We start from the raw sequence: 23,108 nt of genomic DNA on the forward strand, positions 1-23,108 counted from the left end.
ATGATAGAGGTTTACAAGGTTATGCACGGGATAGAGAAGGCAGAGAAAGAAGTACTTTTCTCCCTTTCTCACAATATGAGAACTCGTGGGCATTCAATGAAATTGCTGAGCAGTTGGGTTAGAACGGATAAAAGGAAGTCCTTCTTCATCCAAAGGGTGATTAACACATGGAATTCACTGCCACAGGAGGTGGCGGTAGCTACAAGCATAGACAGCTTCAAGAGGGGATTGGATAAACATATGAAGCAGAGGTCCATCAGTGGCTATTATCCACAGCTTATTGTTGGAACTATCTGTCTGGTGCAGTGATGCTCTGTCTTCTTGGTGCTTGGGGGGGCAAAGTGGAAGGGCTTCTAGCCTCACTGGTGGACCTCCTGATGGCACTTGGGGTATTTTTTGGCCACTGTGTGACACAGAGTGTTGGACTGGATGGGCCATTGGCCTGATCCAACATGGCTTCTCTTATGATCTTATGATCTTATTACAAGGATTGTGTACAAAACATAATAAACAATGCAATAATGATAGAGATCGGCGGTGCTAGGGCCTTATAAAGTAACAGTAACCCCAAGGGGGCCAAAAAACCCATCCCCAAAAGAATAGATATAAGTCCAAACTGGGAAATAGTGCAACTGAAATTCACAAGGTGGGCGCTCCTGAGGAGTGTAGCTTCAATGCAGCCGCTTTCTTAAAAAGATGTCTCTCTAGGTTTTGATGACGTTTCAATCCCTTCTTCAGTTTAACGGCTCAATTATTTAGGAACCCTACATTCTCTAATCACAGCATTAAGCTTCTCATTTCAGTGTTCTCTAGAGAGTCGTCTTTTTAAGAAAGCGGCTGCGTTGAAGCTGTGTTGCGAAGCTGCATTGAAGCTAGGGTGGAAGGTGGGGAGGTGTCAAATATGCAGCCCGGGGGCCGAATCAGACCCCTGGAGGTCTCATATGAGGCCCCCAAGCAACTGGCTGTCATCTGCTTCCTTCTCCCTCTCTCTTGCTTCCTTCTGCATAACAGCTTGCTTTGCCAGGCTTGCTCAATCACACAGGAGCTACAGAGCAAAACCTCTATTTTCTCCATTGCCTGAGGCTCCTCCATTGGGGAGAAAGGGGGAAAGGCAGAGCTCGTTTTTCCAGGCTCTCTCAATTGCACAGCAGAGCTATTGAGCCAAACCTCTCTTCCTTCCATTCGTTGAGGCTCCTCCCCCTCCTGGCTCCCCGGGAAACGAAAGAAAGAGCCAGAGCTTCCATTGCTGCATTCCCTGGATCCCATGGGAGAAATACAAAGAAAGCACCTTTAAGACCAACAAGTGCTAATGTTTTAAGCATGTTTTAAGTCCTTCCAAAAAAAAAAAACAATTGTGCCCTTTATAAAGTTTATATCTCTACTACCTAATCTTTTTTTTTATCATATGATAAGTTTATTTTAAAAATTCCAAGTTATACAGAACTTTGTTGGATAAGTATCAAGTAAATAAATTCCATATCTAACAAAATTCTACTATGCATAAAGTACTATGGTATATATAACATTGTAGAACATTTTATTTAGCTTTGATTGATTGGCGAACTGGACATTATCTTAAATGCTAAATAAAATGTTCTACAATGTTATATATTCCATAGTACATTATGCATAGTAGAATTTTGTTAGATATGGAATTTATTTACTTGGTACTACCTTCATCCCACAAAGTTCTGTATAACTTGGAATTTTTAAAATAAACTTATCATATGTTAAAAAAAAAAGATTAGGTAGTAGAGATATAAATTTTATAATGGACACAATTAGTTTTTTGAAGGACTTAAAATATGCTCCATCCGAAGCCGAACAAAAGGGAATATTTAAATTAAAAAAGAGAAAGAGGGGATAGCATAAGTTAGGAAGAATCATAGTGAGAGAAACTGAAGGTAAGTTGCGTTAATAGGTAAGATGTTTTTAGATTCAGTATATTCCAGAAGCGGAAGCCATTTTTCTTCAAAAGATGTTACCTTGGGGTAACTGTTGGACAAGGAAAGTTGTGCCATGATTTTCTCCATTATTAAAATGTCCCAGATTTTTGTAAACCAGAGTTCAAGTGATGGTAAAGTGCTGGATTTCCATAGAGATGCTATAGCTGTTTTAGCAGCTGTAAGAAGACTTTGAATCGATCTTAAATAGATATACACGTGGCCTGGCCCAACATGGCCCAGCCCAACCTGATATGGCCCAGCCCAACCTGTTGAGGCTGGGTGAGCGGGCATCAACGTGGCAGATGCGGTACAATGTGGCCAAGTGCAAAGTAATGCACATTGGGGCCGAGAATCCCAGCTACAAATACAAGTTGATGGGGTGTGAACTGGCAGAGACTGACCAAGAGAGAGATCTTGGGGTCGTGGTAGATAACTCACTGAAAATGTCAAGACAGTGTGTGTTTGCAATAAAAAAGGCCAACACCATGCTGAGAATTATTAGGAAGGGAATTGAAAACAAATCAGCCAGTATCATAATGCCCCTGTATAAATCAATGGTGGGGTCTCATTTGGAGTACTGTGTGCAGTTCTGGTCGCCGCACCTCAAAAAGGATATTATAGCATTGGAGAAAGTCCAGAAAAGGGCAACTAGAATTATTAAAGGGCTGGAACACTTTCCCTATGAAGAAAGGTTGAAACGCTTGGGACTCTTTAGCTTGGAGAAACGTCGACTGCAGGGTGACATGATAGAGGTTTACAAGATAATGCATGGGATGGAGAAAGTAGAGAAAGAAGTACTTTTCTCCCTTTCTCACAATACAAGAACTCATGGGCATTCGATGAAATTGCTGAGCAGACAGGTTAAAACGGATAAAAGGAAGTACTTCTTCACCCAAAGGGTGATTAACATGTGGAATTCACTGCCACAGGAGGTGGTGGCGGCCACAAGCATAGCCACCTTCAAGAGGGGTTTAGATAAAAATATGGAGCAGAGGTCCATCAGTGGCTATTAGCCACAGTGTGTGTGTGTGTGTGTATATATATATATATATTAAAAAAAAATTGCCACTGTGTGACACAGAGTGTTAGACTGGATGGGCCCTTGGCCTGATCTAACATGGCTTCTCTTATGTTCTTGTGTTCTTAACATGGCCCAGCCCAACCTGACACGGCCCGGCCCAACAAGGTCTCATCTATGTCAGATCCAGCCCTCATAACAAATGAGTTTGACACCCCTGCTCTAGATCTTTTCTATACATAACTGAAACAACACCACATCGGAGAATCCTGGCTCCTCTTTGTCATTCCTTCGTGCTCTGGAAGCAGCCGCGGATTTAATTCGCCCACCAATATACGCAAGGCCAAGTTCAGTCTCCGTCGCTGGAAACCTGCTGGCTCAGCTCTTCCTTTGCCTGAGGCTTTCTGCAAAACTCAATAAGCAACACTCGCCTGGATCAGCACGGGGATGCCGGGTACCGTTTTTAATTACTTTTGCAGTCTAATTGCCGTGACTCACGCCAATGCGTGGTGCTCTTGAATGGAATCATGCATCAGAAAGAATGCAGAGCCGGTGCCCTTTGTCATGTTTCATCCAGCTTCTCCTGGGTCCAGACATTTTTAGGAGAGCACTCTCATCCTCCACTGCATATCACTGGCCGGGGGAGGCAGGGAAATGCAGGGATTTTTCAGTAGAGAAAGCCCAGCAGGAACTCATTTGCCTACTAGGCCACACCCCTTGATGTCACCATTGTTTCACATAGGGCTTTTTTGTAGAAAAAGCCCAGCAGAAGAAGACTGCAGATTTATACCCCGCCCTTCTCTCTGAATCAGAGACTCAGAGCGGCTTACAATCTCCTATATCTTCTCCCCCCAAAACAGACACCCTATGAGTTAGGTGGGGCTGAGAGAGCTCTCCCAGAAGCTGCCCTTTCAAAACAGCTCCGCGAGAACTATGGCTGACCCAAGGCCATTCCAGCAGAGTAAGTGGAGGAGTGGGGAATCAAACCTGGTTCTCCCAGGTAAGAGTCCGCACACTACACCAAACTGGCTCTCTGAGCAGGAATTAATTTACATATTAGGCCACACCCCCTGACACCAAGCCAGCCGGAATTGCATTCCTGTGCGTTCCTGCTCAAAAAAAGCCCTGGGGAAATGTATCTGAGAATGACATCAGGGCAGAGTGCCTTACGTAGCATGCTACAGAGGGGAGGGAGTAGGGCATTATCTAGAAGTTTTGGGTTGGGGGGGAGAAACTGGCAGCCCTAAATTAATGGTTGATGTAGCGGGCCTCTGTAAATCACCCTGTAGGATGATCAGACATCACCCTTTTCAAAGGACAGCTCTTTTTTAAGCCTTCCCTCTGAACTGTCCAACTTTTGCTTCTGTCTGGTAAAAACTGGTCTGGAGAGACCACTGAGAGGTGATACGATCAGGGCTTTTTTTGTTGCTGGAACTCCTTTGCATATCAGGCCACACCCCTCTTATGCAGCCAATCCTCCAAGAGTTTACAGGGGACCTTAGTTCAGGGCATATTGTAAGCTCTTGGAGGATTGGCTACATCAGGGGTGCATGGCCTAATATGCAAAGGAGGTGCATGGCCTAATATGCAAAGGAGTTCTGGCTACAAAAAAAAGAGCCCTGGATATGATCACCATTTTCAAGTACTTGAAGGGGATGGTGGAGAATTATTTTCTGTTGCCCCAGAAGGTCAGACCAGAACCAACAGGGTAAACTTAAATCAGAATATTTTTCGACTTAACATTAGGAAGAACTTCCTGATAGTTAGAGTAGTCCCCCTGTGGAACAGGTTTCCTCGGGAGGTGGTGAGCTCTCCTTCCTTGGAGGTTTTTAAACAGAGGCTAGAGGGCCATCTGACAGCAATGAAGATCCTGTGAATTTAGGGGGAGGTATCTGTGAGTTTAGAGCGGTTCCTCAGTGGAACAGGCTTCCTCAGGAGGTGGTGGGCTCTCCTTCCTTGGAGGTTTTTAAACAGAGGCTGGATGGCCATCTGACTTGGCCAAGTCAGACACTGCAACGACCTCTCGGAGCCCTTCCCAATAGGCACAGGTGTAAAGCAAGGCTGCGTTCTCGCGCCAACTCTCTTTACGATCTTCTTTAGCATGATGCTTCAAAGAGCCACAGTAGATCTAGATGAGGACGATGGTGTCTACATCCGCTATCGCACCGATGGCAGCCTGTTCAACCTGAGGCGACTAAAGGCACACTCCAAGACAATGGAAAAACTCATCCGAGAGCTACTGTTTGCTGATGATGCTGCACTCGTCTCCCACTCGGTATCAGCTCTGCAGCATATGACGTCCTGCTTTGCAGAGGCTGCCAAGCTATTCGGCCTAGAAGTTAGTCTGAAGAAGACAGAAGTTCTCCACCAGCCTGCACCCCAGGAAGATTATCACCCTCCCTGCATCACTGTGGGTGAATCAGTTCTGAAGACAGTCCAGCAGTTCAGCTACCTGGGGTGCATCATCTCCTCAGATGCCAAGATCGACAAGGAGATTGACAACAGGCTGGCAAAGGCAAACCGTGCATTTGGCCGACTGCACAAAAGAGTGTGGAGCAACAAGCATCTGAAAAAAGGCACAAAGATCAATGTTTACAAAGCGGTTGTGATGACAACCCTCATCTATGGCTCCGAATCGTGGGTTTTATACCGTCATCACCTGCGACTCCTTGAGCGCTTTCATCAGCGCTGCCTTCGCACCATCCTCAACATCCACTGGAGTGACTTTGTGACCAACACTGAAGTCCTCAAGCGGGCAGAGGTTACCAGCATCGAGGCACTGCTGTTGAAGACGCAGCTGCGCTGGGCAGGGCATATTTCTAGGATGGAAAACCACCCCTTCCCAAGATTGCCCTGTATGGCGAACTCTCCACCGGCCATCGAAATAGAGGGGCACCAAAGAAGAGGTACAAGGACTCCGTGAAGAAATCTCTTAGCACCTGTCACATCAACCATCACCAGTGGTCTGACCTAGCCTCAGATCGCAAAGCATGGAGGCACACCATCCACCAGGCTGTCTCTTCCTTTGAGAACGCACGCATAGCTGGTCTTGAGGACAAAAGGAGATTGAGGAAGAATCGCACTGCTACAGGACCAACCCTAAATCAGACTTTTCCCTGCAGCCGCTGTGGCCGGACCTGCCTGTCCCACATTGGTCTTGTCAGCCACCAGCGAGCCTGCAGCAAACGTGGACTATTGCACCCTTCTTAAATCTTCGTTCGCGAAGCCAAGCCGAGAGGGGGATGGCCATCTGACAGCAATGAAGATCCTGTGAATTTAGGGGGAGGTATCTGTGAGTTTAGAGCGGTTCCTCAGTGGAACAGGCTTCCTCGGGAGGTGGTGGGCTCTCCTTCCTTGGAGGTTTTTAAACAGAGGCTAGAGGGCCCTCTGACAGCAATGCTGATCCTGTGAACTTAGGGGAAGGTATGTGTGAATTTCCTGCATTCTGCAGGGGGTTGGACTAAATAACCCTGGAGATCCCTTCTATGATTCTACCTGTTTTTTTTATAAACATATGAACAACAGGAAGGCTCTTACCCAGAAAGCTGACTTCTGCCTCCTTCCCCAAACTGAGCTGGCATACTGGATACTCATGTTTCTCAACAACACTGCGAGGTAGGTTTGGCCAAGATTACTTTCTTGGCCAAACCTACCTCACAGGGTTGTTGAGTGGATGGAAAATCACATATGTTTAGCCTGGAGGGGAGGCAGCTGAGAGGTGATAGGATCACCATCTTCAAGTCCTTGAAGGGCTGTCCTATAGCGGATGGTGTGGAATTGTTTTCTGTGGCCCCGGAAGGTAGGACTAGAACCAATGGGTTGAAATTAAATCAAAAGTTACTGGCTCAACATTAGGAAGAGTGTTAGAGCGGTTCCTCAGTGGAACAGGCTTCCTTGGGAGGTGGTGGGCTCTCCTTCCTTGGGGGTTTTTAAACAGAGGCTAGATGGCCCTCTGACAGCAATGAGGATCCTGTGAATTTAGGGGGAGTTTCCTGTATTGTGCAGGGGGTTGGACTAGATGACTCTGGAGGTCCCAACTCTACAATTCTATGATATGCCATCCCCTTGGTGAGATTTAAAAAAAAAATGATCCAAAAATAAACTCACGTAGCGATGGCAAAACTAACATCTCCATTGAGAAACAGAACAGTTGCAAAATCGGAGGAGAGACAGACTGTGTATTCTTTGTATGGAACCAGGAGGCAAATCTAGAATGAGAATAGTTTAAAATTCTGCATACAAATGTATTGCAATGACAAGTAGAATGAGAAGTAGTTTTAAGTGCCAAATGTTGAATATAGATGCATCCGGACAGATATTATTTGTATTGTGTTTTACAGTGTTTTTTTAAAAATATATTTATATATGTAATGAAGGAGTGGTAGGGAGAAATAGTTTCTATTTTGGTTAATGATCTATAATTGCTCTTTTTCCTTCTGTTAGCATATTATTTGTTTGTCTTTCTAAAATTACCAAAAAAAAAAAATTCCAGAGATAAGCTGGCTGTTATTATAAATCGTGCGTCCAAAAGCCTGAACCTGAGAAAGCGTGAAAAAGCTCCTTGGATGGAACCACAAACCACCAACACAAGATCTGGTTTCAGCGCTGTTTGCTTACGGCTCATTACAAAAGTCTCCCTTACGAAGAAAAGCGAGAGCTCCTGACCCATTTTCAAAATGGCACTTCATGCCAAGGTCTGCTCTCTGAACTTTTTACGGGGTGGTTTGCCATTGCCTTCCCCAGTCATCTACACTTCCCCCCCCCCAGCAAGCTGGGGACTTGTTTTACCAACCTCAGAAGGATGGAAGCAGGGGTCGCTTTGTAGAAAAAAGGTGGTGGAGCTCATCAAGCCAGCAAGCCACCAACCACCCAAAAATCACATCAGAAGTGGAGAAAGGGTGGTGTGGGCTTCTCCAGGGGTTAATGAGGGTTACTGGAGGTGTGGCAAAGCTCCTGGTGGCTGGCTGGCTGCCTGCTCTCCTAATCCAGGGATTGTTATGCAGCTGCACCTACTATTCGATGGACAAGGTAGGTGGGGAGGAGGAGGGGGAACCCTCAGAAAGGTCCAGGAGCTGTGCTCCTGTGAGCTCCTGCTGAATCCAAGGCCTGGATGGAAGGCTGAGTCAACCTTGTGTCAGAATACAACTATTCAGAATACAACTATTCTGGTCTTAAAGGTGTGCCTGCACTCAAACTTTGTTCTGTGATTGGGAAAGTACCAGGTTCAGTTCTCTCTACACCAAACTTTCTAGGCTGCCTTAGGCAAGTCAGCCTCAGAGGGCTCTTTTAAAGACTGCAACAAGATAACATATGCAAAGCACTGTCAAATAATGACAGGGCTATATAAATGCTAATTATGTGAACACCTAATTGGGAAATTGGCTATGCAAACTTGCTTATCACATTGCAAATTGATGGACTGCCTTCTCCTTCCAGGTTGAATTGGGGGTGGGAGGTGGTGGAAGGTGGGCTGGAATCGTCTTCCTCTGGTTTTCAGCAGAAGCCAGGTTAAGAGTCAGTTTGGTGTAGTGGTTAAGTGTGAGGACTCTTATCTGGGAGAACCGGGTTTGATTCCCCACTCCTCCGCTTGCACCTGCTGGAATGGCCTTGGGTCAGCCATAGCTCTGGCAGAGGTTGTCGTTGAAAGGGCAGCTGCTGGGGGAGCCCTCTCAGCCCCACCCACCTCACAGGGTGTCTGTTGTGGGGGGAGAAGATATAGGAGATTGTAAGCTGCTCTGAGTCTCTGATTGAGAGAGAAGGGTGGGGTATAAGTATGCAGTCTTCTTCTCTTTATGCAACAGATTGGATGGTTCTTGTACCCAGGGCTTTTTTTTTTTGTAGCAGGAACTCCTTTGCATATTGGGCCACACACCCCTGATATAGCCAATCTTCCTGGAGCTTACAGTAGGCCCTATACTTAGAGCCCTGTAAGCTCTTGGGGGATTGGCTCCATCAGGGGTGTGTGGCCTAATATGCAAAGGAGTTCCTGCTACAAAAAAAGCCCTACTTGTACCAGTCACTGAAGCCACCTCCTTCCCCTTTCTCAGAACAGTTTTCAAAATGTGGCAAAAGAAGTCCCCACCCCTGTTTTGAAGCATGAAGTACTAGACAAACCTACTCATAGAAGATGAGTAGGTTTGGAAAATGTGGAATTCACTGCCACAGGAGGTGGCGATGGCTACAGGCATAGACAGTTTCAAGAGGGGACTGGATAAGCATATGGAGCAGAGGTCCATCAGTAGCTATTAGCCACAACTTATCTTTGGAACTTTCTGTCTGGGGCAAATGATGCTCTGTATTCTTGGTGCTTGTGGGGGGGCACCATGGGAGGGCTTCTAGTGTCCTGGCCCCACTGGTGGACCTCCTGATGGCACTTGGGGTTGTTTTGGCCACTGTGTGACACAAGAGTGTTGGAGTGGATGGGCCAAACATGGCTTCTCTTATGTTCTTATGATGTGTGGCAGAAGGTGTGTTGAAAGAGCTTGCTCCAGGGCAATGCGGTCATCTCAACATGGTCCTCTCTATGGACTATTTCTGTATGATGTCACTTCCAGAAGTGATGTCACATCACTGTAGGAATCCCTGGAAACTCTATGGTGAGCCACGACGTTTCTTAAAGTTCAGTGGCACTTTGAAGACCAACAAAGTTTTATTCAAGTTTTCGTATACAAGCATACTTCCTCAGATACATGGAGTTTCCAGTGCTGCCAAAAGTAGCGTGGCATCAGTTCTGGGCAGTGTTATTTTAATTTTTCTCCCACAACCACAAATGCCATACAGTTGTTTTTTCTCACGTGTGTATATGCACAGAGCTCAATCTTCAAATTGCGTGGGGGGGGGGGGGGCGAAATGCCAGAAGTCAGCCAAACAGTCTACAGCCGGCCCTGGCAACAGCTCCTCCTTTCCTCCTTTGTGTTTGGAGAATGTAGGAGAAGCCATGTTAGATCAGACCAATGCCCCATCCAGTCCAACACCCTGTGTCACACAGTGGCCAAAAAACCGAGGCGCCATCAGGAAGTGTCCTGGGGTCAGGACACTAGAAGCCCTCCCACTGTTGCACCCCCCCCCAAGAATACAGAGCATCACTGCCCCAGACAGAGAGTTCCAAAAATATGCTGTTCCAAAAATAAGAGCCACTGATGGACCTCTGCTCCATATGTTGATCCAATCCCCTCTTGAAGCTGGCTATCCTTGTAGCTGCCACCACCTCCTGTGGCAGTGAATTCCATGTGACAAAGGAAGAAGTACTTCCTTTTATCAACTTGCTCAGCAATTTCATTGAATGTCCACGAGTTCTCGTATTCTGAGAAAAGGAAAAAAATCCTTCTTTCTCTACCTTCTCTATTTCCTGCAAAATCTTGTAAACCTCTATCATGTCACCCCGCAGTCGACGTTTCTCCAAGCTAAAGAGCCCCAAGCGCTTTAACCTTTCTTCATAGGGAAAGGCTTCCAACCCTTTAATCATTCTAGTTGCCCTCTTCTGTACTTTTTCCAATGCTAAGCGGGGTGGACCGTGCTTAACTTCTGACATCTGATGAGTCCAGGCTATTCTGAGCTATACACGTTAAGGATCCACAGGTCTGGCTGGGTCCCTGGTTTGGAGGCCCTCCCCCTGCCTCAGGATCATCAGAAAGCGAGGGGGGAGTGGAGAGGAGGGAAATGTCTGCTGGGCACTCCATAATTCCCTATAGAGACTGATTCCCATAGGGTATAAAGGAAAATTGATCCGTGGGTATCTGGGGCTCTAGGGGAGCTGTTTTTTTGAGGTAGAGGCACCACATTTGCAGCGAAGCATCCAGAGTATCTCCTCAAAACACCCTCCAGATTTCAAAAAGATTGGACCAGGGGGTCCAATTCTATGAGCCCCCAAAGAAGGTGCTCCTATCCTTCATTATTTCCAATGGAGGGAAGGCATTTAAAAGGGGTGCAGTCCCTTTAAATGTGATGGCCAGAACTCTCTTTGGAGTTCAATTATGCTTGTCAAAACCTTGCTCCTGGCTCCGCCCCCAATGTCTCTTGGCCCCACCCCCAGAGTCCCCACAGCTGCACCACAGAGCTATACAAGGATACAATAATCCTGACCATTTTATTTTCAATCCTTTTTGAAATTTACAATGTGATGCTCTTTGGGCAAAAACCCTGTGGTCTAAAGGTGTCTAAACGGTAAAGGTAGTCCCCTGTGCAAGCAACAAGTCATTGCTGACCCATGGGGTGATGTCACATCATGACGTTTTCTTAGCAGACTTTTTACTGGGTGGCTTGCCATTGCCGCCCTGAGCCATTCGTGGGAAGGGCGGGATATAAATCCTAAATAAATAAATAAATAAAAAATTGCCTTCCCCAGGTCATCAAGCTGGGTACTTATTTTAGTGACCTTGGAAGGATGGAAGGCTTAGTCAACCTTGAGCCAGCTACCTGAACCCAGCTTCTGCCAGGATTGAACTCAAGTTGCAAGCAGAGCTTAAGGGCAGAAGAACATAACAGAAGCCATGTTGGATCAGGCCAATGGCCTGTCCAGTCCAACACTCTGTGTCACACATAAGAACATAAGAGAAGCCATGTTGGATCAGGCCAATGGCCCGTCCAGTCCAACACTCTGTGTCACACATAAGAACATAAGAGAAGCCATGTTGGATCAGGCCAAAGGCCCATCCAGTCCAACACTCTGTGTCACACATAAGAACATAAGAGAAGCCATGTTGGATCAGACCAATGGCCTGTCCAGTCCAACACCAGTGGCCAGAAAACCCAGTGCAGTCACACAGTGGCCAAAAAACCCAGGCACTATCAGGAAGTGCATCTGTGGGGCCAGGACACTAGAAGTCCTCCCACTGTTGCCCCCCCCCCCAAAAAAAAACTCCACCAAGAATACAGAGCATCACTAGCCCAGTCAGAGAGTTCCAACAATAAAGTTAAAAGTAGTCCCCTGTACAAGCACCAGTCATTTTCGACTCTGGGGTGATGTTTACTCACAACATTTTCACGGCAGACTTCTTTTTACGGGGTGGTTTGCCATTGCTTTCCCCAGTCATCTACACTTTCCCCCCAGCAAGCTGGTAGTGGGTACTCATTTTACCAACCTCGGAAGGATGGAAGGCTGAGTCAACCTGGAGCCGGCTCCCTGAACCAGCTTCTGCTGGAATCGAACTCAGGTCATGAGCAAAGGGCTCCGATTGCAGTACTGCAGCTTTACCACTCTGCGCCATGGGGCTCTTACACACTGTGGCCAATAGCTACTGATGGATCTCTGCTTCGTATGTTGATCCAATCCCCTCTTGGAGCTGGCTATGCTTGAAGAAGAAGAAGATATTGGATTTATATCCCGCCCTCCACTCCGAAGAGTCTCAGAGCGGCTCACAATCTCCTTTACCTTCCTCCCCCACAACAGACACCCTGTGAGGTGGGTGGGGCTGGAGAGGGCTCTCACAGCAGCTGCCCTTTCAAGGACAACCTCTGCCAGAGCTATGGCTGACCCAAGGCCATTCTAGCAGGTGCAAGTGGAGGAGTGGGGAATCAAACCCGGTTCTCCCAGATAAGAGTCCGCACACTTAACCACTACACCAAACTGGCTCTCCCAAACCAAAACTGCTTGTAGCCGCTGCCACCTCCTGTGGCAGTGAATTCCACATGCTAATAGATAGATGAATTTATTGTCATTGTTCTCAACAAAAAGAGAGCAACGAAATGAGGTGCTCTTCCACAAACATACCAACACATCAAACACACATATTCATAAACCATTTAAATGGTTTACTTTGGGTGAAGAAGGACTGCAGTACTGCAGCTTATCACTCTGTACTATGGGGCTCCCTCTAAAGGGGTCTACCAGACAGTTTTTTGCTTAAAAACCAGAGTGTCCCCACATCATGAGTGACACAGTGGCACTATGCCCAGTGCACGCTGGCAACATTGCTGCAAAGACGGCCTGGGACTTTCCCTGCTGTTGATAACTCTCCCTGTCGGTTTTCAGGAGGGACCTGAAAACCCTCTTCCCTGTCCCAGGTGTTATGTATGAGAACCAATGTGAAGACTATTATAGGTGTTCCTGCCTGGCTCGTTGGAGCCATAAGGACTGAGTTTGGGCAGCAGGATCCAAACCGCTGTTGCCCTGCTCCAATCATGGGCCCCTTGCTGGTTTGAAAGATCCAATGGCATGCTAGCGTGGGAACCTTGAAGCGTATATAAGTTGGCCCCGTTAGTCCAGTATGCTAGTCTTTTAGTGCAGCTTATACTATGCTGAAAGTGCAGCCTATACTACGCTGTAAGAGCCCCGTGCTGCAGAGTGGTAAAGCTGCAGTACTGCAGTCTGCTCATGACCTAAGTTTGATCCTAGCGGAAGCTGGTTCAGGTAGCCCGCTCCATGTTGACTCAGCCTTCCATCCTTCTGAGTTCGGTAAAATGAGTATCCAGCTTGCTGGGGGGAAAGGGGGAAGGCAATGGCAAACCACCCCATAAAAAAAAGTCTGCTGTGAAAACGTTGTGAAAGCAACGTCACCCCAGAGTTGAAAACGACTGGTGCTTGCACAGGGGACTACCTTTACCTTTTATACTATGCTGCAAGTGCCCCATGGCGCAGAGTGGTAAAGCTGCAGTACTGCAGTCGGAGCCCTCTGCTCACGACCTGAGTTCGATCCTGGCGGAAGCTGGTTCAAGTAGCCGGCTCCAGGTTGACTCAGCCTTCCATCCTTCTGTGTTCAGTAAAATGAGCATCCAGCTTGCTAGGGGGAAAGTGTAGATGACTGGTGTAGTGTCTTGGGCTTAACTAAAGCACCGCGCGGCCATGCAGCAGAGGCGACCAAGGGACTTCCCTTGGTCGCCCTGCGCAGCGCGGGAAAAGACTCCGCCAATCAAGATCAGTGGCGGGAAGTTTGACTGGCCAGGATTGGACTGGCCAGCTGGAGGGCTGTTCCCGGCCGAATGTTTATAAAGCGGGGCCTGGCCCGCGTTGCCCTGTTCTGTGATGTACCTTCTAATAAAGTATGTTGCCTTCTGCACGTCTCGTCACTGAGTACATTACAACTGGAGAAGGCAATGGCAAACCACCCCGTAAAAAAAAGTCTGCTGTGAAAACATTTTGAAAGCAACGTCGCCCCAGAGTCAAAAACGATGCTGTAAGTGCAGCCTATACTATGCTGTAAGAGCCCCATGGTGCAGAGTGGTAAAGCTGCAGGACTGCAGTCGGAGCCCTTTTGCTCATGACCTGAGTTCGATCCTGGCAGAAGCTGGTTCAGGTAGCCGGCTCCAGGTTGACTCAGTCTTCCATCCTTCTGAGTTCGGTAAAATGAGTATCCAGCTTGCTGGGGGGAAAGTGTAGATGACTGGGGAAGGCAATGGCAAACCACCCCGTAAAAAAAAGTCTGCCGTGAAAACGTTGTGAAAGCAATGTCACCCCAGAATCGAAAACGACTGGTGCTTGCATAGGGGACTACCTTTTTTTTAATATATACTATGCTGTACCTAATAAAGAGCTGCAATCACTATCTGTATAAATCAATTGTGCGGTCTCATCTGGAATACTGTGTACAATTCTGGTCACCGCACCTCAAAAAGGATATTATAGCATTGGAAAAAGTCCAGAAAAGGGAAACTAGAATGATTAAAGGTTTGGAACACTTTCCCTATGAAGAAAGGTTAAAACACTTCGGGCTCTTTAGCTTGGAGAAACGTCGACTTCGGGGTGACGTGACAGAGGTTGACAAGATTATGCATGGGATGGAGAAAGTAGAGAAAGAAGTACTTTTATCCCTTTCTCACAAGACAAGAACTCGTGGGCATTCAATGAAATTGCTGAGCAGTCAGGTTAAAACAGATAGAAGAAGTCCTTCTTCACCCAAAGGGTGATTAACATGTGGAATTCACTGGCACAGGAGGTGGTGGCGTCTACAAGCATAGCCAGCTTCAAGAGAGAGTTAGATAAAAATATGGAGCAGAGGTCCATCAGTGGCTATTAGCCACAGTGTGTGTGTGTGTTTGTGTATTTGGTCACTGTGTGACACAGAGTGTTGGACTGGATGGGCTATTGGCCTGACCCAACATGGCTTCTCTTATGTTCTTATGTGACTCAGAGTGTTGGACTGGATGGGCCATTGGCCTGATCCAACATGGCTTCTCTTATGTTCTTATGTGACACAGAGTGATGGACTGGATGGGCCACTGGCCTGATCCAACAGGGCTTCTGTTATGTTCTTATGTGACGCAGAGTGTTGGACTGGATGGGCCACTGGCCTGATCCAACAGGGCTTCTGTTATGTTCTTATGTGACGCAGAGTGTTGGACTGGATGGGCTACTGGCCTGATCCAACAGGGCTTCTGTTATGTTCTTATGTGACACAGAGTGTTGGACTGGATGGGCCATTGGCCTGATCCGACATGGCTTCTCTTATGTTCTTATGTGTGACACAGAGTGTTGGACTGGATGGGCCATTGGCCTGATCCAACATGGCTTCTCTTATGTTCTTATGTGACGCAGAGTGTTGGACTGGATGGGCCACTGGCCTGATCCAACAGGGCTTCTGTTATGTTCTTATGTGACGCAGAGTGTTGGACTGGATGGGCCACTGGCCTGATCCAACATGGCTTCTCTTATGTTCTTATGTGACGCAGAGTGTTGGACTGGATGGGCCACTGGCCTGATCCAACAGGGCTTCTGTTATGTTCTTATGTGACGCAGAGTGTTGGACTGGATGGGCCACTGGCCTGATCCAACAGGGCTTCTGTTATGTTCTTATGTGACGCAGAGTGTTGGACTGGATGGGCCACTGGCCTGATCCAACAGGGCTTCTGTTATGTTCTTATGTGACACAGAGTGTTGGACTGGATGGGCCATTGGCCTGATCCGACATGGCTTCTCTTATGTTCTTATGTGACGCAGAGTGTTGGACTGGATGGGCCACTGGCCTGATCCAACATGGCTTCTCTTATGTTCTTATGTGACGCAGAGTGTTGGACTGGATGGGCCACTGGCCTGATCCAACAGGGCTTCTGTTATGTTCTTATGTGACGCAGAGTGTTGGACTGGATGGGCCACTGGCCTGATCCAACAGGGCTTCTGTTATGTTCTTATGTGACGCAGAGTGTTGGACTGGATGGGCCACTGGCCTGATCCAACATGGCTTCTCTTATATTCTTATGTGTGACACAGAGTGTTGGACTGGATGGGCCACTGGCCTGATCCAACATGGCTTCTCTTATGTTCTTATGTGTGACACAGAGCGTTGGACTGGATGGGTCACTGGCCTGATCCAACAGGGCTTCTGTTATGTTCTTATGTGACACAGAGTGTTGGACTGGATGGGCCATTGGCCTGATCCAACATGGCTTCTCTTATGTTCTTATCTTCCTTGGACTGAACTCACTATATTATAGTGGCGACAAACCCTCCAACCTGTCACCTGACAATTTGGCAAGAGGAGCTCGCTTCTACCTGCCGGCGGGGGGAGAGATAAATGCCAACAGTGGCTCCTTTCCCACACCCCCGCCACTCAACACGCTAAGGAAGAATGAAAAGCTGGCAGAGTAAGCTGACTGACGTTAATATACCCTCGCAGATTCTGGCTTTCCTGGGTGCAGAACTGTTTACCAGTTTGGCCAGCTTGCCCCTGGCACATCTGCCGATACTGCAACCGCTGTCTCATGCTGGGCCCGTTCGTCAGGCTGTTATTGGAGGAGACTTAAAAAGCCCAAGGGAAGGCAGGAACATACAAGAAGGGATACACTTCCCCACACAATGCAGATCTCTTAGCGAGATCAGCAAAAGACACAGATGCTCTGCCATAAAGAGAACAAAGTCGATTGCCAAGTCCCTGAATGTCTTAGGAAAACAACGCAATCGATTGACGTCTGCTTGTTTTCTAAGTATCCGAATCAGCAACCAAAGATGGATTTTATTTTATTTTTTGCAGCTCTGAACCCTGAAGATGTCGATGCTTGGACGAAGGCCTAGGGCAGACCTGCTCAATCACCCCCAGAGCTGTGTTTGAGCTCACAGCTCAACGGACAGACAGACAATTTATTTATGATCACAGACCAATTAAATTACAAGAATCTAAAAGCTTCAACACAAAAGATAAAATCTATATTATACGTATTTAGGATAGGAAAAGGAAAGGAAAGGTCCCCTGTGCAAGCACCAGTCGTTTCAAACTCTGGGGTGACGTTGCTTTCACAGTGTTTTCACGGCAGACTTTTTACGGGGTGGTTTGCGATTGCCTTCCCCAATCTTTTACACTTTCCCCCCAGCAAGCTGGGGACTCATTTTACAGAACTTGGAAGGATGGAAGGCTGAGTCAACCTTGGGCTGGCTACCTGAACCAGCTTTTGCTGGGATCGAACTCAGGTCATGAGCAGAGAGTTCAGATCACAGTACTGCAGTACTGCTGCTTTACCACTCTGCACCACGGGGCCACTTTTAGGATAGACAATTGTCTTAATATGTTCAGTATAAGAGTTACATCAAGATACAAGTTAGAACAGAACATCTTAAAACTGAGAAACGGTAAAAAAAAAAGCTCAATGGGGGGGGATGTGCAGGGGTTTTTGTAGAAAAAGCCAAGCAGGAACTCATTTGCATACTAGGCCACACCCTGACATCTCTATTGGCCCGCACGGGGGGGGGGTTGTAGGGGGAAAAGCCCAGCAGGAACTTATGTGCATATTAGTCCACACCCCCTGACACTAAGCCAGCCGGAACTGAGTTCCTGCCCCAAAAAAGCCCTGGAAATGTGACTGTATGGGTTGGGCTCTCTAAATGGGGCGTGCATGCATGGGTCTTTCTGGAATGCCAAAGTGCACCACAAACTGAAGCAGTCGTTCTACACCCAGGCTGGCTCATAATCTCCTCTCTTCCCTTCCCCGGAAACTGGCTTTTTTTTTTCAATTAAACAACATGAGGTAATCTTGAATTCAGTCCTGTACTATCAAGCCCTGAGAAGCTGAGCAACTACTAAAACAGGGAGAGTTTCCAGTATTTGGCAGGCTACAGAACATAGCTGCCAAGCTGAATTTGGCCAGGTTGAACACATGAAGATGCCTTATCCCAAGTCAGACCACCCCCCACCCCCCCACCCCCAGCCTTTCAGGGTCACTGTCTATGCAGACTGGCCAGGTGGCAGGAGGGTTGTGGGGAGACAGCATCCTCTGAGAAAAATTAAAAAGAAAAATAAGGCCTCAACTACTTACCCGAAGTTCTGACCACAGAGCTCAATTCCTAGAACAATGTGAAAGTCTTGTGGCTCTCAAATATCTGACATTTATTCTATGTGGCTCTTACATTAAGCAAGTTTAGCCACCCCTGCTATACAGTAATCTTCCCATAGATTACTATAGAGTAACTGTAGATTGCTAGAGCTACCCTTGTCACTTCCAGATAGCTCTAGGGATCACTGGGAACTCTATGGTCGGAACTTCCTGTAAGTAGCCAAGGCCTTATTTTTCTTCTTAATTTTTCTTCCCAGTACAATTGTCCCTCCCCGCCTTTGGCTCCAGTTTCCTCCCACAAATCAGCTGAGCATTGGTAGACAAAGACTGCAATTGCCTGGAGGTCTACTGCCATAGATGGGGAAATGGGAACCCCATAGGGAAAATGTCATAGACGGGAAATATGGCCCCTTCCTCAAGGGCTGAGCGCAAGTATTAATTCAGGCACCACTACTTATCAAGATGTCCACATAAGGCATCTCCTATCGCAGTGTTACTAGCACAACTGATAGTTTTCAGTTATCTCCTGATAGCATTTTCTGGACTTTCAAACTACACTGAAGTTAGGGTTGCCAAGTCCCATTCAAGAAATATCTGGGGACTTTGGGGTGGAGCCAGGAGACTTTGGGGGCGGAGCCAGGAGACATTGGGGGCGGAGCCAAGAGCAAGGGGTATGACAAGCATCATTGAACTCCAAGGGAGTTCTGGCCGTCACATTTAAAGGGACTGCACATCTTTTTAAATGCCTTCCTTCCATAGGATATAATGAAGGATAGGGGCACCTTCTTTTGGGGCTCATAGAATTGGATCCCCTGGTCCATACTTTTTGAAACTTGGGAGGTATTTTGCGGAGAGGCACTAGGTGCTATACTGAAAATTTGGTGCCTCTATCTCAAAAAACAGCCCTCCCAGAGCCCCTGATACCTGCAGATCAATTCCCCATCATTCCCTGTGGGAATTGTTCATGGAGGTGCATGATGGCTGTGAGGGCGGGGCTTCCCCTGCCGGCCAGCTCGCTGGGGGAGGGGGGAAGCCTGTAAAACCGGGGGATCCCCCTCTGGGACCTGGGGATTGGGAAGCCTAACTGAAGTTCACATCCATCGGATTGACACAGTTAGGTTCCCAGGTCCAACCCAGAAAATACCTGGGGACTTGGGGGTGCAGCCTGGAGACGTCTTCATTCCTAAAATAAAAATACAGCAGCGAAGTTCCCCTGAATACAGTCTTCATTTCCTTGTTTCCCAGCAACGACAATTCCACTAAATGAAAGTGAACGCACACACACAAAGCAGTCAAAATAAACAGTTTGCAAGCCCACGCTTTTGTGATCTCAGTGGAGCAATCTCTTTACTCACAGGAGTTGCTGAATGTAACAATCTGCTATATTTCTACCAACTTCTTCAGACTAACACAGGAAAATGAAAGTATAGGAAAGGTCTAGGGGGGCAGAGTTTTCCTCCATCCCATAATCAGCTTCTAGTTAACGCTTTACTATCCATTTAACTAGACAAATGACTTCTGAAATGAATCCATGGATTGTGCTCTCTTCCTCTCTCACACATTCACCAGGAACAGCTTGCTCGCCCCTCCCCATGCAGCATTCATGTCCTGCTGAGATTCAAAGGTGCACGCACCCATTCCCAAACACAAGCAGTTTGCAAGCTTCTTCAAAACTGGTCCAGATCTAAAGGCTCATCATGGCTGTTGGGACAGGGTCCCCCTCCCTGCAACTGACCCGTTGGCTGGTGGCAGGGTGGAGCCTGAAAAACCAGGGGATCCCCTGCCTGGATCTGGGGGCTCTATATACACACAGGAAACTTACACAGATGGATTGAACAACACAGATTGCTGGTGAAAAAGTCTTAAAGACTACTTAAATCTTTTGCAAACCAAATTCTATTATATTAACAGGACACGTCAAAAGAGCAAGTTATGCTTCTCATATATCACGTACTTTATTCATATCGTTGCATTTAGAACATAAACCCTTATCGAAGTTCTTAAAGTTACAGTCCCATTCATTTGCAATCAGTGTGTCCTGCAGTTCATCACTCCACGATTTAAATAGCCAGTTTAAAGAAGCCAGTTTGGTGTAGTGGTTAAGTGTGCGGAGTCTTGTCTGGGAGAACCGGGTTTGATTCCCCACTCCTCCACTTGCACCTGCTGGAATGGCCTTGGGTCAGCCATAGCTCTGGCAGAGGTTGTCCTTGAAAGGGCAGCTGCTGTGAGAGCCCTCTCAGCCCCCACCCACCTCACAGGGTGTCTGTTGGTTAGGGGAGAAGATATAGGAGATTGTAAGCCGCTCTGAGTCTCTGATTCAGAGAGAAGGGCGGAGTATAAATCTGCAATTCTTCTTCATCATCCAGCACGAAATCCAGTTGCCAACTTTTCTTCTCTGATGGGTGATCTGGGGGCTGGCAAGCCTAGATGCAATGGCCTTGATGACACAGGAAATGAGAAACACCCTCTCTGGTATCTGTTATCTTAAAAATATATATATTCACTCTAGACTAGAGGAACCACAGATCAACAAAAGTACTGAAAACAGGTGGGGATATAACCTATACAATATGTAGCACTGCCTCCAGCTTCCATGGTGACAAGAAATACCATTCCCGGGAGATAATGTTCCCCAGAGAGTACTTAGATCGGGATCACAAAATCTGTTAGTAATCCCCAGGCTGAAGGAGGCCCGATTGAAATTAACTAGAGACAGGGCCTTCTCAATCATAGCCCCCTGCTGGTGTAACTTACTACCAGATGAGGTGAGGGCCTTGAGGAACCTGGTGCAGTTCCGCAAGGCCTGCAAGACTGTCCTCTTCCGGCTGGCATACAACTGACTGGCACCGGTATTTAAGAGCTGTGGAAGAAGGCCGTCGCCATCAGAATAGCACCAACTTAACAGTCTGTTTTAATTGTTTTAACTGTTTTAATCATTGTTATTTTATTGCCGAATGTGTATTTTTAATACCTATTAATTTTATTGTTTCTGAGATTTTATGTTGTAAGCCGCCCTGAGCCTGCTTCAGCGGGGAGGGCAGGGTACAAATCAAATAAATAATTAAAAAAAAACAAAACAGAAGTTGCAGCCTAACCCAACCGCACACCTTTTGTGCTTTGAGAGAACGAGCTGAAAAAAACCTTCAACACCTTCCGTTATTTCATACTATCAGAGATGTTCAGCAGGCCCAGCCTGACCGTACCTCCTTTCCATCTCATGAGAGCCGAAGGATTTAAAGAAGCGAGTGACTGTGAGAATGGCCCGCTGTATAGCTACGGCCAAACAAACAGGGTTGTGTACGGCGACAGTTTGATGAATAACACTGGGGTGACCATCCATCTCCTCCCCAGCCACCAGCCCATATCCCCAAGCACTTCTGTCTGCCAACCTTCATAAACGTATGACTAGAAGGGAGGGTCACAGAGAGGTTGAGAGCAGGGAATTACCATGATACCATAACGGGGGAAAAATAATAATAGAAACGATTTATCCAAATTTTACCAAATTTAAAGTGATATAATCACATATATTTTATATTACTACTGGGTAAGGAATAGAGCCCCGTGGCGCAGAGCGGTAAAGCTGCAGTACTGCAGTCGGAGCCCTCTGCTCACAACCTGAGTTCGATTCCAGCGGAAGCTGGTTTCAGGTAGCCAGCTCAGGTTCTCAGCCTTCCATCCTTCCGAGGTCGGTAAAACAAGTACCCAGCTTGCTGGGGGGAAAGTGTAGATGACTGGGGAAGGCAATGGCAAACCACCCCGTAAAAAGTCTGCCATGAAAACGTTGTGAAAGCAACATCACCCCAGAGTCGAAAACGACTGGTGCTTGCACAGGGGAATACCTTTACCTTTTTAAAGCCTCATGGCGCAGAGTGGTAAAGCTGCAGTACTGCAGTCTGAACCCTCTGCTCACAACCTGAGTTCGATTCCAGCGGAAACTGGTTTCAGGTAGCCGGCTCAGGTTCTCAGCCTTCCATTCTTCCGAAAACGTTGTGAAAGCAACGTCACCCCAGAGTCAAAAAGGACAGCTGCTTGCCAGGGGACTACCTTTACCTTTATCTTAAGAAATATTCATAACAATATGCCCTTTGAAGAATTTGTCTTGTGCTTGTATGAGCTTCTGTATAATCCTATGATGTGAAAAGGTTTGGAAGAACTTCAAACACCTCCTCTTTGACATTAGCCGGCTCCGGGCTCCGTCAGAGGTGGTTTTGGTGGAGACTTCTGCAAGAACAACTATGATATGAACTTTGGAACTTAAAGCCAAATTTTCTATATACAAGCACTTTATTTGAATTGATTTTCATATAAGGCTTTTTGTGTGCTTAGTTGTATTGGATGAATTGTTATGAATATTCCTTACCCAGTAGTAATATAAAATTTATGTGATTATATCACTTTAAATTTGGTAAAATTTGGATAAATCGTTCATATTATTATTTTTTTCATTATTGTATCACAGTAATTCCCTGCTCTCAATCTTCATAAACATGCAGACGCACTGAAAATCACCGATACATATTCAACCACTTGGATTCTAGAACTATTTAATTACATTACGTAGCAAATGTGGTTGTCTGTGAACTATAGACTCCGGATGGAGCTGCTGTTGAATGAACCGGTGTGCTGTATGAATTCACAAAGGTGTATTTTGCCTGTCTGATCCCTGTTTGGGGGTATTCAACTGCATGATACAGTCGTGAGTTGCGATACACACAGCTGCCATTTGGGCAGAATCAAGCACCCCAGATATTACAGAGCTTGTTTCAAACAAAATGGCAACTGCTCTCAGTACACGTGGCTGATACTCCCAGTTGTAATATCTGAAGAAAGGCACAGCCAGGGGTGAAATTCTAGCAGGAGCTCCTTTGCATATTAGGCCACACAGCCCTGATGTAGCCAATCCTCCAAGAGCTTACAAAAAAGAGCTTTGTAAGCTCTTAGAGGAT

The 23,108-nt window shown here is 46.8% G+C and overlaps 1 protein-coding gene across 1 annotated transcript in view; it reads right to left on the reverse strand.

Annotated features, from left to right (window-relative positions):
* KCNH5 (potassium voltage-gated channel subfamily H member 5) overlaps positions 1-23,108 on the reverse strand; it is a 353,692-nt gene that overhangs the window by 192,036 nt on the left and 138,548 nt on the right.

This window comes from Heteronotia binoei, chromosome 21, assembly GCF_032191835.1.
Source record: "Heteronotia binoei isolate CCM8104 ecotype False Entrance Well chromosome 21, APGP_CSIRO_Hbin_v1, whole genome shotgun sequence".
Taxonomy (NCBI): Eukaryota; Metazoa; Chordata; class Lepidosauria; order Squamata; family Gekkonidae; genus Heteronotia; species Heteronotia binoei.